Source organism: Anastrepha obliqua, chromosome 4, assembly GCF_027943255.1.
Source record: "Anastrepha obliqua isolate idAnaObli1 chromosome 4, idAnaObli1_1.0, whole genome shotgun sequence".
NCBI classification, from domain to species: Eukaryota; Metazoa; Arthropoda; class Insecta; order Diptera; family Tephritidae; genus Anastrepha; species Anastrepha obliqua.
In genome coordinates, this window is record NC_072895.1 from 13,868,588 (window position 1) to 13,883,825 (window position 15,238).

The 15,238-nt window shown below is 36.8% G+C and overlaps 1 protein-coding gene across 3 annotated transcripts in view; it reads left to right on the plus strand.

The window, feature by feature from the left end:
• Nucleotides 1-349: 349 nt before the first annotated feature.
• The window catches only part of LOC129243763 (coronin-1C-A), a 67,982-nt gene continuing 53,093 nt past the window's right edge, over nt 350-15,238 (plus strand). For 2 of the 3 annotated variants that reach the window (XM_054881045.1, XM_054881047.1), the window contains exon 1: nt 350-637. The gene's annotated coding sequence lies outside the window, so the exon portion shown is untranslated. The remainder of the gene's footprint in view (nt 638-15,238) is intronic. The other variant, XM_054881046.1, reaches the window with a different exon arrangement.

Here is a 15,238-nt window from a genome sequence, read left to right on the forward strand (position 1 = left end):
ACGAAAGCTTAACCTTCAAACCCATAATAGATTTGCATTGACTTTAGATATATTTTTTTGGTTATACGGCGCGGCGGTACAGTGTTTCTATGGTACTGTTTTTGTTGTATAATAAGTCAGAACCACGCTTCAGAAAAAGAATGGTAAGTAAAGAATTTTTAATTATCCCTAGTCCATGATTACTTTGCGTTCAGTCCAATGTAATCAGAGTCTTACTTTACACCTTAACTATAACATTTCTGTCTGGCATCACCACGAAATTTTGACGTTTTTTATCTTATGTCATTCTGACATTTTGGTGGAATGGTGAAAAATCGGTTCGTGTTTACATCGGAAAGTTGAAATTTTGTCAGTCTACCGGAATTCGTCGCCACATAATTTTTAATACGTCGGCAGTCGGCAGTTTTCTTCATTCGTTCTTGTTGGATTTTCTTCTTTCCCCTTAAAATTTTTTTTTAAGTTTTCAATTCTTTCAAAACAAAAATTTTCCGCGGATAAAATTTTCACGCCACGCTTTATTGAAGCAGAAAAGCGGTTCAAATTTATCAGGTTAAGCCGAAAGCTTTTTTGTGCGCGTCCTTGTTTGTGCGAAAGGAAAATTGAAATAGAAAGAATCCAAAGTGAATCTTAAAGAAAAGTGAGTGAGTGTGAGATGCTGAGCGGCAATTTGTCCAGCTCTTCAACATCAATTTATGTGTATTCGAATTTATTTTATATTTGGTTTTTTGAATTGAATTCGTCTGAGTCAAGCTCAAAGTGTTGACGTGATTTGCGCTGCTATCGGTAACGTTTGTGTGCGTCAAATCAAGTTTAAACACAAAATATTGCAAATATAATAAATTGTAATCTAATAGGACGAGGAAGTAGCAAGCGGATTTGTAGTCAAGCCGCAGGAATATCATAAAATTATGACAGTTTTATTTTTATTTTTTTAATTTTTCACATTTCGTTTTTACGCAAACCGCTCAACGTACATACATATATGCGCGTTTATGTGTGTGCAACTTGCCGCTGAACTTGTGTGCGTGCGGAATTTGCACATTGTCGGCATTGTAAGTACGTGTGTGCAAGCAGAGCGACTAGCACAATAAATGCTATGTTGCTGAGTGCCTCTCATTCGCCATACGTACACGCGAGAGTGTGTTATCTGAGTCCAACACCCAAAAAAGGGAATAAAAATGTTGCTGTTGCCGTCGATTGCTGCTACGCTGACCCCCGCACTGTTTGTAGCACCCTTGCTGTCGTAGTTTGTTGGGCCAGCGACACAAACTTTGTTAGAGCGATTGAGCATTTTTGTTTGTTTTATTAAATTACAGTAAACGCATTGCATTTCATAAATATGTCAAGTTTTGTTTAGAAATAGTAGTCGCAAAAGCTAAACAATATTTAAATGTTTGCGTGAAAGCATTTAAATAATTATTTTCGTTTTAAATAACATCCGACGAAGATACAGTATGCAACAAGTCGTTAGAATGTAGAGAGTGAGAGCGTCTCTCCGGCCAAGGACATTTGTAAAGAGTTTCCTTTGGATATTTTTTTATGAAAAGCATCGGTATTATTAGCAGAGAAGAGGAACGCTTTGTGAGCGCCAGGGATTTAAAAAAGAAATCGGTTTCCCAAAAAAAAAAAACAACTACTAATGTTGCAAAAACTATTTTTTTTTTATTTGCTTAAAGTACATTCACATATCGATGGTTTTCGAGAAAAGTGACATAATTCAAAAATACAAAATACTGAGTTGGGTCAGTTTTCTAGATAAGTGACGCGCCAATTCGATCACCTGACAAAACAACACTAACGCCATCTCTCAGAATTGCTTCAAGTTTCGCTTATGACGCTTTTCCAGATAAAAATATATAAACTCTGTAGTTGATTTTTGCTTGTAACGGCAAAACTCCGAATTTTGAGTTAATTTTGAGTTGTGTCGCTTTTCTCGAAAACCATCGATATGCAGTGATTAGCAATAAATCCACAAAATGAATCTACCCGTTTACATATGGCAGATTAGCTGCAAAATTGACAATTAGCTGTCCAGACTGTTTTGAAAGGTCTTTTTTCACACAAATTGGTTTGGTGGAATAGCTTAGTGTTTTCGGTTTGTTTATTTATTAATAATCAATAGTTAATTTCCTTGCGCTGCGCAATTTGGAGAAATTCGTAAACGACGTCTACTGATGTTGCAAAAAATTATGGCAATAAAAAGTAATGGCGGCTGCGAATATAAGCTAAACAACAGGCCAAAGCGTCTATGGGCGCAGGCTTTTTTCGGCAATACTGCTGTTTCCGTGGCGCCGCAATTTAATGGCGGATTCTTATAGAACTTGACAAAAGAAAACGAAATGAAAAAGTAAAATTTTTTGATATCTCGCTTAGTTTTCAAGTAATTTAATGTTAAAGTTCTCTAATTTAGCGAAAAGTTGGTGTTGCCATACTCCTGAAATAAAAACGAAGTTCGTATGCAGAGATGTTTAGTAGAAGGTTCATTGTAAAACTGCAGTATTTTTTGCTCTAATTTTAAGTTGAGAAATAATTTTGAAAATAAAAACATACAACTCATTCAAACTTAAAAACAATGATATTAAGCGTATCTCAAAAACTAATAAAGTAATTGAAATTCAATTAATTAACACAGTATTTTTGCGTAGAACTTCTTTTTGCGTGGGCGGCCTTCGGCCGCGCTTCAAAAAAATAACCCACATCAGTCCAACTCCGGCTACGCAATCCACAGTAATTTTGGGTAGAACTTCTTTTCGCGTGGGCGGCCTTCGGCCACGGTTCAAAAAAATAACCCTCATCAGTCCAACTCCGGCTACGCAATCCACAGTATTTTTGGGTAGAACTTCTTTTCGCGTGGGCGGCCTTCGGCCGCGCTTCAAAAAAATAACCCTCATCAGTCCAACTCCGGCTACGCAATCCACAGTATTTTTGGGTAGAACTTCTTTTCGCGTGGGCGGCCTTCGGCCGCGCTTCAAAAAAATAACCCTCATCAGTCCAACTCCGGCTACGCAATCCACAGTATTTTTGGGTAGAACTCCTTTTCGCGTGGGCGGCCTTCGGCCACGGTTCAAAAAAATAACCCTCATCAGTCCAACTCCGGCTACGCAATCCACAGTATTTTTGCGTAGAACTTCTTTCCGTGTTAAAACCATTGAACCCAAAATTAAAACGTCATATGCGTGTACGTAGTAAGGAGGCACAATAACCCCCATCCCCAACGTTAACACTAAACTTAAATACTTAATTTTTGTTCATATTTTTGTTTCATTTGCAGGCATCTGGCAACACCATACTGTTGTCACTCCAATCTTCTTCTTATTCGCGTTTAAAATTGGAAAGTGACTGTATGGACAAATGCATTTGCATTTTATTTTAATAAAAATAATTCGAATATAAGGATAAAAATAAGTAAAAACACGCGTGTGAGTGTATATTTCGTGTATTTTAGTGAAGTGTTAAAAAATATATAGTGTAATGTGGCAAATTATAGTGAAGTTCCAAAGGGCATTTTGAAACCTTTTTTATTCAATATCTCGAAAACTAAGCGAGATATCAAAAAATTTTACTCTTTCATTTCGTTTTCTTTTGTCGAGTTCTATAAGAATCCGTCATCAGATTGCGGCGCCACGGAAACAGCAGAATCCCCCTTTTTTCTGTAATTTACCCGTATAATTAATAATATATAACAATTTTTTTTAGAATTATGTCTACAAACATCTTCTCTTTGCCGCCATCCGTTTTATTAAGTTTTTACTTTTGCATTTCTCCTTACATTTGTAATAATAATTATCGATAACACAAAATACACAGGGTTGTACAGCAAAGGCTATATGTATAATCTGAGATTATTTTATATTCTGAGATTATTTTATAATCTCGGATTTCGGGAGCGACATTTTGTATGGATTGAGAATTTTTTAATTACGGATTAGGGACTAAGCTCGAAAAAGAAAATAATCTATAGTAGTCCGGGAGCCAGGGGTCATTTTGATCTCATCATTTCATGCTGACTGATTTTAATACTGAAGGCAGACGCCATCCAATGGATGACGAAACCAACCGCCACCTGGTCCAGTAGCGGTGGGTACGTGCGTGGGATGCTGCGAAACATGTCGAAAAAAAATTTTTAACAACTCATTTAATACCGGCTGAAATTTTTTTTGTGTATTGTTGACACTTAATAGATTAAAAAAAAAATAGTCAGCTGCGCCGTAGAGGGGGAAAATACGTCAGCTGAACAGGCGAACTTGTAAAATAAATTAAAAAGTAAAACTACTTATGCCGATTGAATTTTTTTTACATAATTTTGGACACATATGAAAATATAATAATGATGGTCAGCTGCGTTTATATCGGTGGGAAGGCCGTCAGCCGAAGCAAGAATGTATCATTGCGTTCAGCTCACGTATTTCCCCCTCTACGTGCGCTGACTATTTTTTTTTATTCTACTAAGTGTCAACAATACACAAAAAAAATTTCAGCCGGTATTAAATGAGTTGGTAGAAATTTTTTTTCGACTCGTTTTGTACCCTCCTACAATCACACCACCGCGAGTGCGCCAGCTGACGTTCACTTTTGTTATTCATGAAAGCTAAATCACAAGTATAGTCAAGAATTTATCGCAAGATCTCGGTGGCCAATTATGATCGCCTCTTCGACAGATAACGCGGTCCGGAATCTTTTCCCGTAAAAGATGAATGGTTTCGTTGCTTGTGTGGCACGTAGCGCCATCATGTTGAAAATAAACGTTGTTCAGATCAATACGATCCAATTCCGGCCATAAAAAATCGTTATTGATGGCTCGATAGTGCGATCAATTCACCAATAACACCTGTTATTGGAAAATGTACAGCACTCCGAAACAATTCAATTGTACTGCACTCGGATTCCCCTTTAATTTTCTTTAAATCTACCCCATCTCCGAAGAAATCTGAGTAGATCTTGTGGTGCCAAGGAGCCAAAGACCTCATGCTTGATTCGAGCGAAGGCGGGGCAGACGCACAGGAAGTAGTCCGCCGTCTCATCTTCCTCTTCACAAGCTGAGCAGAGTACACTGTCTGAGATGCCCACCTTTTCCATGTGATTCGTCCACAGAAATTGGCCCGTCATCAGTCCAATCAGCTGTCTGCAGTCCCTACTGCTTAATGACAGGATGATTTGCGACAGTCGGTCGGACATGACAGGTAACATCAGTTAAGTCCTTTTACAGCCTCTCTCAGCCTGCCAAGCTCGCTTGTGGGCTGTAGTAACCCATTTGCTAACCGTGGCTTTTATGGCTGCAGAAGAGAGTGGAAGAACGGGCTCAATACATATTACTGCGATAACAAAAATGAGAATTCTATTGATTGCGTGCTATAATCTTTGGACATCATCGGCACTATTTACTATTCTTCAATTATATTTCAATATACAATAAACAAATACGTCATGAAAATACCTAATTATTTACGCTCTACCCGCTCTACCCTAGGAAGTTACAATTTTCACAATTTGAATAGTGGGTCCTTGTTCGTTTCGTTGGGGCTGGTGAGTGGTGACATGCCCCCTCTCCCTCCGCTCATCATCATATACATCACATTGTAGTTGTAATGGAAGTTTAGCCCGCAATCATCCTAGCAGCAGCACTAGAAAGGAAAAATAAATTTAGTTCAAATGCTTCAAGAGTGGCACATTCCAACAAATTTTAGCAATTTGCTTGTAAGAATGTCAAATTTCAATGAGAATGTAAACAAACAAATAAGGCAAGAACAAAGAGGCACTTCTAACTTTCAACCAACACATCGCAAAAAAAAACAAATCAGCTGCTATAGCGAACTCACCTTGTGTGGATTCGCCTTGATCACACTCTTGCAGCAAATGAGCGATATGAACTGTACGGTTTGAAACCTAAATAAAAAACACGATTTATCACAAGCAATTTTTTTTGAAATGATGAAGAATTTTTGTGAAAATAACAAGTTTTAATTAAAATCATAAAAATAAATAAATAATTGGCGCGTACACTTCTGTTTGGTGTTCCGGCGAGCTCCTCCACCTATTTGTGGTGGTGCGTCTTGGTGGTGCGTCACAAATGGAGAGACGGACCTAAAGTTTTTAAGAGAACCACGTAAAGCACGGTCCTCGCACTTTTTCAAATTTACCTCTTTCCCTGTTTCTAAAAAAAACGCATTTTTCAACCCCAAAAACATATCCTTTTCATCCTTACTCCCGCACAATGGTCAGCTCATTATCTGCATTGTGGCTGCTAAAACAAGCAAAAACAAAGAAAAACGCACAGTTATACATTGCATCAGTGCCGCCAGTAAGAGGAAGCGGGCAACCGCGGTAATAGCGCAATTACACCAAATTTAGCGAAGTCCCCAACCATATGCGCGATCCTTCTGGCAGAAAAATGTGAAACACAGATGGCGCTTCAAGCAGTAAAAAGGCGTTGTTTCTAAGCAACGAGGCCCTACGCTCCTGAGAAGAGTGAATAAGTGAATAATAAAAAAGTTTTAAGCCGCCTCCGAAGGGCAAATGGTTTTTTATGAGGAGTTTTTCATGGCAGAAATACACTCGGAGGTTTGCAATTGCCGGCCGAGGGGCGACTGCTTTTAGAAAAAACTGTTTCTATCATTTGATGTTCATGCACAGAGATTCGAAGCTACGCACTGGCGAATGATAGTCACGCACCCACCCATTCGGCTGTGGTAAATGTAAAACGAGAATTTAGCATTTTTTTTTTTGCTAAACCATTGAATATTTTTTTATGATCCTCTGTGAGTGCAATGAGTACAAAAACATCCATGTGTAGAAACCAGTTTTGGGAAGCTTGGATCTAAAACAAATGGTTTAATTCGAGATTTTTTTTTTAATTCCTGCCACTTGTTTTTTACGCCATCTTCGTCATCGAAACATATTCATATAGTAAAATAAAAATAATATCTAAATATTTGTGACTATTTTCTCATGACTACTAGACGCGGCTCATCACTACACTTGGCATTTTTGTTCACATAAAAAACTGGTGCGCCAGCGGGTAAACGAACCGTCAATCAGTTGGTGCGCCCCACATCTCGCCACACGCACCAATAGGCGAAATGTTCATATTTACACATGCATACATATACATGTATGTATGTTTTTGTGTGTGCAATGAAGTTGTGTGGCAGCGAACAGTAGTCGACATGCAAATGTAGCAAATAATAACTACCAAAGTCATTAAGCCAGCAGAAATGTGTAACAAAAGAAAATAAAAAAATTGGAAAAATTAATGAAAACAACAACAAAAATCATGTAAAACAAGGGTTAACATCAAATGGCTAAGCAAGTGTGAAAACAAATCGACAACGTGACCTCCAACTGTGAAAGAGAGCGGCAAGAAATCGCGTTGAACAACACTTTTTTTGTGCTATTGCGCATGCGCGCAAGCGTATGGTCACGGCAATAGCCGTCTCCACATAGATATTCGCGAATGTTAAATTGCTTGTGCTATACGTCTACACTAATATACATATGCCTCTATATATAAAATATGTATTTTGGCTGGTTGATGCCCCCACGCACAGTACCAAAGAACGACATACTGAGGCCGACGACGTTAACTGCTTTTCTATATAAGGCATAAGGAGTAAAGCCGGACTAACGAAAAACAATGCCATTTTAATTATTTTTTTTTTATATTTATAGAGTATTATAAAATAGCTATGCCTATTATTGAACTAACGAAATATAAAAAAAAAATATTTAACTTATATATTGGCGCATATTGAGAAATATTAATTAAATTAAAAAAAATTAATAATAAAAAAAAACAAAATAAAAACATCCAAAATTAAAAAAAATATACATATGTATATAAATTAAAAATTTAATAAAAGGGTATTACCAGCTTTCATTTTAAGTAAAATTTTTTATTTATTTAACTATACAAAAGTTAAAATATGAACAAAAGTATTACCAGTACCGGATTTGTACTTGAGTATATTGATACGATTACTACAAAGTGGCGCAAAATTAATCACTCCATCCCAAATTTATAATTTTTGCAAGTGGCTTCGTACGTGGAGCGCGGAAAGATCAAAATAAAGATATCCATCGCTCAAAATCATTTTGTTTTTTATTTAGTAGAAAAGTTATTCAAAAACCAAATTGGATGATTAATTTTGTGCCACCTTGTATTTATTTGAAATTAATTTAAAAACAAACAAAATATCGCAGTGGGGGTAACAAATTAATAGTCTTCAATTGGTTTTAATTAAATTGGATGATTAATTTTGCGCCACCTTTGAAATAAACATAGAAATATATAAATTATTAATAAATAAAAATTATTAGCCTTCAATTACGTTTTAACTAAGAGTTGTTCGAGAGGGTTACAATTCAATTTTAAATATAAAACCGAATCTTTTTTGCCTAGCCTCCATAAGAGCTGAACGCCCCTAGAGAACTTAGTCTCTCTATCAGAGCTGTACTCGTAAAAAACTACAACAAATCTTATCACAGAAGTATCTTCCTTTCTGCGAAGAAATTAGGTTATTGTGTATGAGAACAACTCGAACAGCTGCATTAGAAAGGCTTCTGAACTGGCATCCAATAAAATTAGTATTGTAATAAGAAATTCAGCCAAAAGATCTGCACTAAGACTGAGGATGACTGGACAATTCTCACAAAGGCTTTTTGGTCACAGTATTATGACCATGAATGGAAGATCAGACCAGGACAGGACATAAACGGAAGGTCAGACTACGTTATTCCACAAGTAAACTTTGGCAAGACGTCTGGTTTTGTAATAGAACAGAATGGCCCGCAGAAGGGTTTAGAATCCGATTACTACGCATACAATTTCTTTACAAATGGATCCAAAATGACGGAAGAAGTGGGAGCCACTGTATTGTGCCCGCAGTTTGATTTCCAAAAATCCTTGAGGCTTCCTCATCACTACCTTCATCGATAGTCAAGCTACTATTAAAGCAATAGTGGCTGTTAAGATTAGCTCGGAAAACGTGCAAGACTGTAGATCCAAAATGAACGAGCTCTGCGAGAATAGACAGGCCACAATTTACTGGGTACAAGGGCGCAAGGGAATAGAAGGAAATGAGAGAGTTGACGAGTTTGCTAAGGCAGGCCTGAGATGAGGATGGGTACGTCAAACATATGCCCCCCACTCTCGGCTTTGAAGGCCGAATTAGACAGGGAACAAACTCTGGAAACACAGTCTATATGGGAAGCCTCGACCTCCCACAGGATTGCTAAAATAATGCTACGAGTTGGAGTACTGAAGGGTGATTGTCTCACTTCATATCACGCAACTAAAATAGGGCTGGTATAGAACAACGCGTGTAACTTATGCGAAGAAGAAAGAGGTTCGTTAGAGCATCTCCTTTGCCACTGTCCTGCTCTAAGCAGAACTCGTTGCAACTACCTGGGATCGGTATAATTTTCATCTCTGAGGGATACTGCTGACAAAAGTTTAAACTGTTTATTAAAACTCGGCAAGACATCCATCACGAATTATGTTTAACACGACTTCAACAAAGCTGGTAACACTATGGCCTCTTATGGTATATGTGAGATCTATTCAAATCAGCCAGATATACTTAACCTAACCTAGAGTTTGGTGAATGGGTTCCAGATCACTCTGTGTTCAAGGAAACGAAATTGCAGATGAATCGGCCAACCGTGGATCATCGGTTTCCCCACAGGAACTAGAGCCAATAATCGGAATCAGTTCTGCAGGAGTCAAGCAGTGGATCAGCGAGCTCTAAATGGGCTTTTTAGCCTGAGTGTTTTAGGAGCCACCAAATATCTTGGTGCTCCTTGACTCGACCTTTTCAAATTTGAATTTTTCAAATAACGGTTTATAAATAACAAAATGCCCCAATTTTTGGAAAATTTCGAAAAGCTTTGCGGAAAAAAATCGTACATTTTTTTTGTACACATTTTTTTCTGTAAATTTTTTTTATTCGTAATTTTTTTTTCGAAAATTTTTTTTTTTGAAATTTGTTTTTGTAAATTTTGTTTTTGCACATTTTTTTTGTAAATTGTGTTTTTTTTTGGTATATTTGTTTTTGTTTTTTGTAAATAATTTTTTTTCGTAATTTTTTTTTTTTTAAATGATGCGATGGCCTTAAGAGTAGAGTTGTTCCAGCATGCTTTTTTGTTGTTTATTTCTTGCTTGACTATTTTCAAAAAGTTGATAACCGTTATGATATCATCCCTGGGGAGTGAATTTAGCTTGAGCTGAACACTCATTGCCTACATTTATCGTGAATACGTCACTTTACTTTTTCCAAAGTCTTCCATGAGCACTCCATGCCGGGCGGCCCATATTCGACGGACCCGACGGATTTCGATGACGCTTTGGGCCCATTCCAATCGACGAGGCTTGTCCGCAGGCAACAATCTTTGCGTCAATTGAATCTTATACGGGAATAAATGCAAATCAATGCGGATAATTCGTTGTAAAGTGGTCCGAGCAATGCCCAACTGCTGAGAACGGCGATTTTGGGATGTCCTCGGTGACGCCTTGGTCGGTTTTGATTTGGCCTTTTTGGATTAGAAAGAGCATCACCAGTCGAAAACCTTTCGTACAAACGTTTAATGGTGTTCTTAGAAGGCGTACTTTTCACATTATTTAAGTTTTTATACGCACGTTGAGTTTTCACAATTGACTTCTTTTGTTGAATGTAAATTTCAACAATTTGGGAGCGCTCGCGTGGCGTGTACTGTTCCATGTTCATTAAGCGATTTGACGTCTCTGTCAAAAAATACAGGGTTGTCAGATGGGTCCGTCGAATATTGGCAACCCTCTCCTATAACCAGCGGTGATAGTTCGAGCAAACCTCCATCGCAGCTGTAACTAATTTCCGTATTGCTTCCGTAATGCCCACGCACGCCAGGCAATGTAGTTGTAGAGCTTGCAGCATTGTTGATAAGACTGTGCTCGAGAAGCTGGCTAGGTTATTGCTGATCAGATCATCATAGTGTGCATACATACATCTCAGTATTCTCGGGAGTTGACACATACATATGCACATTTCGCGAAAACTACGGTAATACAAATATCTCAGCAATTCATTCGCAGATTTCCTATGCGCCCAACAAACAAGCACCAAATTAGCACAATTTTAAAATGTATTCGTGTGTACGTAAAAAAGAACAAACTAATTTATAAGCCAACGCGCAAAAACCACAATGAATAGAAAAAACTCAACATTTTATTTAAAATTAGAAATAGAGTGCCACTTTCACTTGTCGCACAGCAAGCTGGCTGACTGACTGGCTGGCTGGCCAGGCAAACAAGGAGGTGCGCCGTAAGCACCGTAGCTATTGCAGGCATCACGCACGCACGCAAGAAACAAAAAAAAACATGCATGCAACCAATGTGACGCAGGCGGCAAGCAAGCATTCATGCGCAGACCAACCATAGCCAAGGCAGCCACTGGCGCAGTCAAGCTCCGAAAAGCCAAAATGAAACCACAGCAAAAGCGCCGAAGCAGTAATATCAGAAATGTGATTTAGCAACGCAATGCCTCAACGCCTTAAGCAACTTGTCAACTTGCGACAACACGATCGACCACCAGCCAGTTAGCTGGCCAGCCATTCAGATAGACTCTTAGCTCCCTTATATATGTATGTACAAATGTTTGTATGTACATACATACATACATAAATACATATGAATCTAGCTAAAGATAGCTGGCTTGCTAAGTTGGACAGCTAACAGACACATGGACTAACGGACGGACGAACAGAACGAGTGTACATTCGTGTAGCAAAGTGTTTCAGAGACAACCAGGCAGACAGTTGGTTGGTATTTTTGTCACCCGTTGCAAAAATTATTTTAAAAAGTTGTATAAATGCAATAATCATTAGCACACTGTAGTTAGCTAAACACACACACACACACTCATACATCAATAAGAAGAAAAAAATTATAGCAAACGGAGGAGTAAAAATTATCAACTCATAAGTATGTGCATATGCCCCTACATACATACACACATACATACATATGTATCTATCTAGCATGCGTTGAAGACGAATGCGTCATCCATATCGGCGGCACAGCAGCCACAACAGTAACAGTAGCAGTAGCAACAAAAACTGTAAAACATATTGCTAGCACTGGCGTCGTCATTATCGGCGCATTGGCATTGCTCATCATTACAGAGTTGCCGTTCGTAGTCGCCATCAGCAAGCCTTTGATTGCATATCGGCTACTGTTGTATGGCAAACTCCGAGTTAACATACGTACATACATACATACCTACGTATATACACATATATTTAGCTGGTGTGAGATATTCCGTTGCGTTGCTTGCTGCATCCTGTGCCTGCTAGCGTCTTGGGCTACATAACTTGCTATCTGTACATACAAACATACATACATACATATGTACATGTATACATACATGTGTATATACATACACACATACATACGCGAATCCATACATACATGCATATGTACATATATATTGACTTCTGTATTTTCCGCTTCTTATGTTCGCGTGCAGGTTTTAATGAGTTTTTCACAATTTGTATTTTCCTAAAATTTTTTCTATGTATAGCCCGTATGTACCTACTTATGTAACTGTTTTCCTTTCTTAATGTATAATTCGCACATTGCTGCTAATAAATATCCACATATGTACATATGTATGTGCATATACCTGTGTTCAAAATAATAGCAACGCGACGTATTGCAAAGTTTTCACTATTTATTTAGTTTTTATTTAATTTCTTAAATTCTTTATGAAAATATAGCTCATGCTGCAACAAAAACCATATAACTCAAAGTTGCAAACTTTGTACAAAACTTGAAAAACTCAACAAATGTTCATAAAATTGCAAGAATGCAGTTTTATTTTATTTTATATATATTTTCTTTATTTCTTATATTTTTTTATTTTTTATATATTTTATATTTTTATTTTCTTTATTTTAATTATTTTTTTTTAACTATTTTTTTGTATTTTTTTTTTTTTTATTTATTTTTTTTTTTTTATTTTTTTTTTATACTATATATTTTTTTTAAATTTATTTTTTTTTATAATTAGCGCTTGCACCCCTTTTGAGTGTTTGAAGAGACCTACAGTTTCACGGCCAACTCCCAACGGGCAAATAGTTTTTTATGGGGAGCTTTTTTAAAAGCTGAAATACACTCGGAAGTTTTCCATTGCCTGGCGAGGGGCGAATGCTATTAAGAAAAACAATATTTTTTTATTCTTGTTTTGTCTATTTTCTTTTTTTTCTATTTTGTTTTTTGTTTTTGTTTTGTTTTTCTATTTTGTTTTGTTTTTCTATTTTGTTTTGTTTTTTGTCTATTTTCTTTTTCCATTTCGTTTTTCTTTTTCTATTTTGTTTTTTTTTTTCTATTTTTTTTTGTCTATTTTCTGTTTCTATTTTATTATTTTTTCTATTTTTTTCTTTTTTTTTCCTATTGCTTTCTTTTCTATTTGGTTTTTTTTTCTATTTTTTCTTTTCTATTTTGTTTTCTTTTTTTTCTATTTTTTTTCTTTCTATTTTTTTTATATATATTTTGTCTATTATTTGATGTTTCATGCACGGAGTTTCAAACTTACGCACTTCCGTATGATAGTCACGGATCAACCCATTCGGCTACGGTGGCCTATTTTAGTTTTATAACCCATTGCATTTTGGTACAATAAGGTTCAAACTTGTTGTTGTAGCCTCATAAACATTTGCCATATATATACGGGGAGTGCTACTAGAGTGACAGTCCTTGGCCGGACTGTCGTGGGATTGATTTGAAGGGGCTCAAAAATTGCGCTGATTTTTGACATTTATTTTGCTGGCGGTTTTGTACTTTTCTCTATATGGAAGCAAATGCATAAACAATCAAAACAAATAATTGTCCAATTCCACGCGAATTTTTAGCCACTTTAAACAGGCACCATAAACACCAATTTTGAATGACTCGCTGGAGAACTTCGGTCGGTGTCTCGTGAATACCTTTAGTTGGCTGAATGTTGCCTCAATCGAAGCTGGTTTAGACTTTACACACCCCCCACAAATAAAAGTCCAAAGGTGTGATATCACACGAATTTGGTGGACAATCCACTGGTCCGAGAGGAAAGATAAATTACTCACCGGAACGAGGACGCAGTAACTTCATCGTTTCATGGGCTGTATGGAAAATAGCGCCGTGCGGCGTCTTGTTGGAACCAAATGTAGTAGAGATCACGGGCTTCAATTTCCGGCATCAAAAAGTAATTTATCAGGGCGTGATTGCGTTCGCCATTCACTGTTACATTGCCGCCAACCTCATCTTTGAAGAAATATGGGTCGATGAATACTCCAGCCCATAGGCCGCTCTAAACAGTTGTTTTCAAAGGATGTAATGGCTGTCCTTGAAAGACTTCGGGTTGCTCTTCAACCCAAACATGGCAAGTTTGCTTGTTGACGTAGTCATTAAGCCAAACATGGGCCTCATCGCGGAACACCATAAGTTGGCCTAAGCGCGCATGAACACTTTTCACAGAGCGTCGATTTTCGTTATACCTAGAATTGTACGATTTGTAAACGTTGTTGAAACGTAAGTCTTTCCATGATGAAATGTCAATGAATATTGAAAAAAAGTATGTGTTTACTTTGACAGTAATCAACGAAGAACTGTCAAAAAAATTCTATTGGAAAACGTACCTCCAATCTAATCTTTCTTTATAACCGGGCAAGCACAATCACTTCTGCAGTATTCAACAAAAATTTGTGAGGGATGTTTTATGCACAAAAAACACTAGAATTTTCTTTATTAGAAAATTGTAAACAAATTTTTGTAGTAAATTTTGATAATGCGAATAAAACTAAAAAAAACAATACAAAATTCGGCAAACTGACTCACTTTGACTGGCTTTTACGATACGTTCTGAGGGTATTTTATTTGTTTTTAATAATTTACGCAGGTAGATATGACAAAGTTATCAGTTTTAAATTTATATTAGTCATATTTATTTAATCTTAGTAATAACCTCTTTTGTTTAAGGGTCGCTTTTATCACTTTGCGTTCTACTATATACTTTTTGCTGTTCGAAATCAATTCATTCAGTGGATGACATCATGGCACGAAAAGAATGAAATGCAGTTTTTTGTTGTTGCTTTTTTTTTTTTGTATTTTCAACCGATTTGTCCGAAGCTATGAACTGCTAAATTGTATTGTTTGAAAATTAAGTTCTAAAAAAAGTTCTGATAAGCAATTGATAGCCTAATTTGTATTAAAAGTTTTTGCTTACATAAGTAA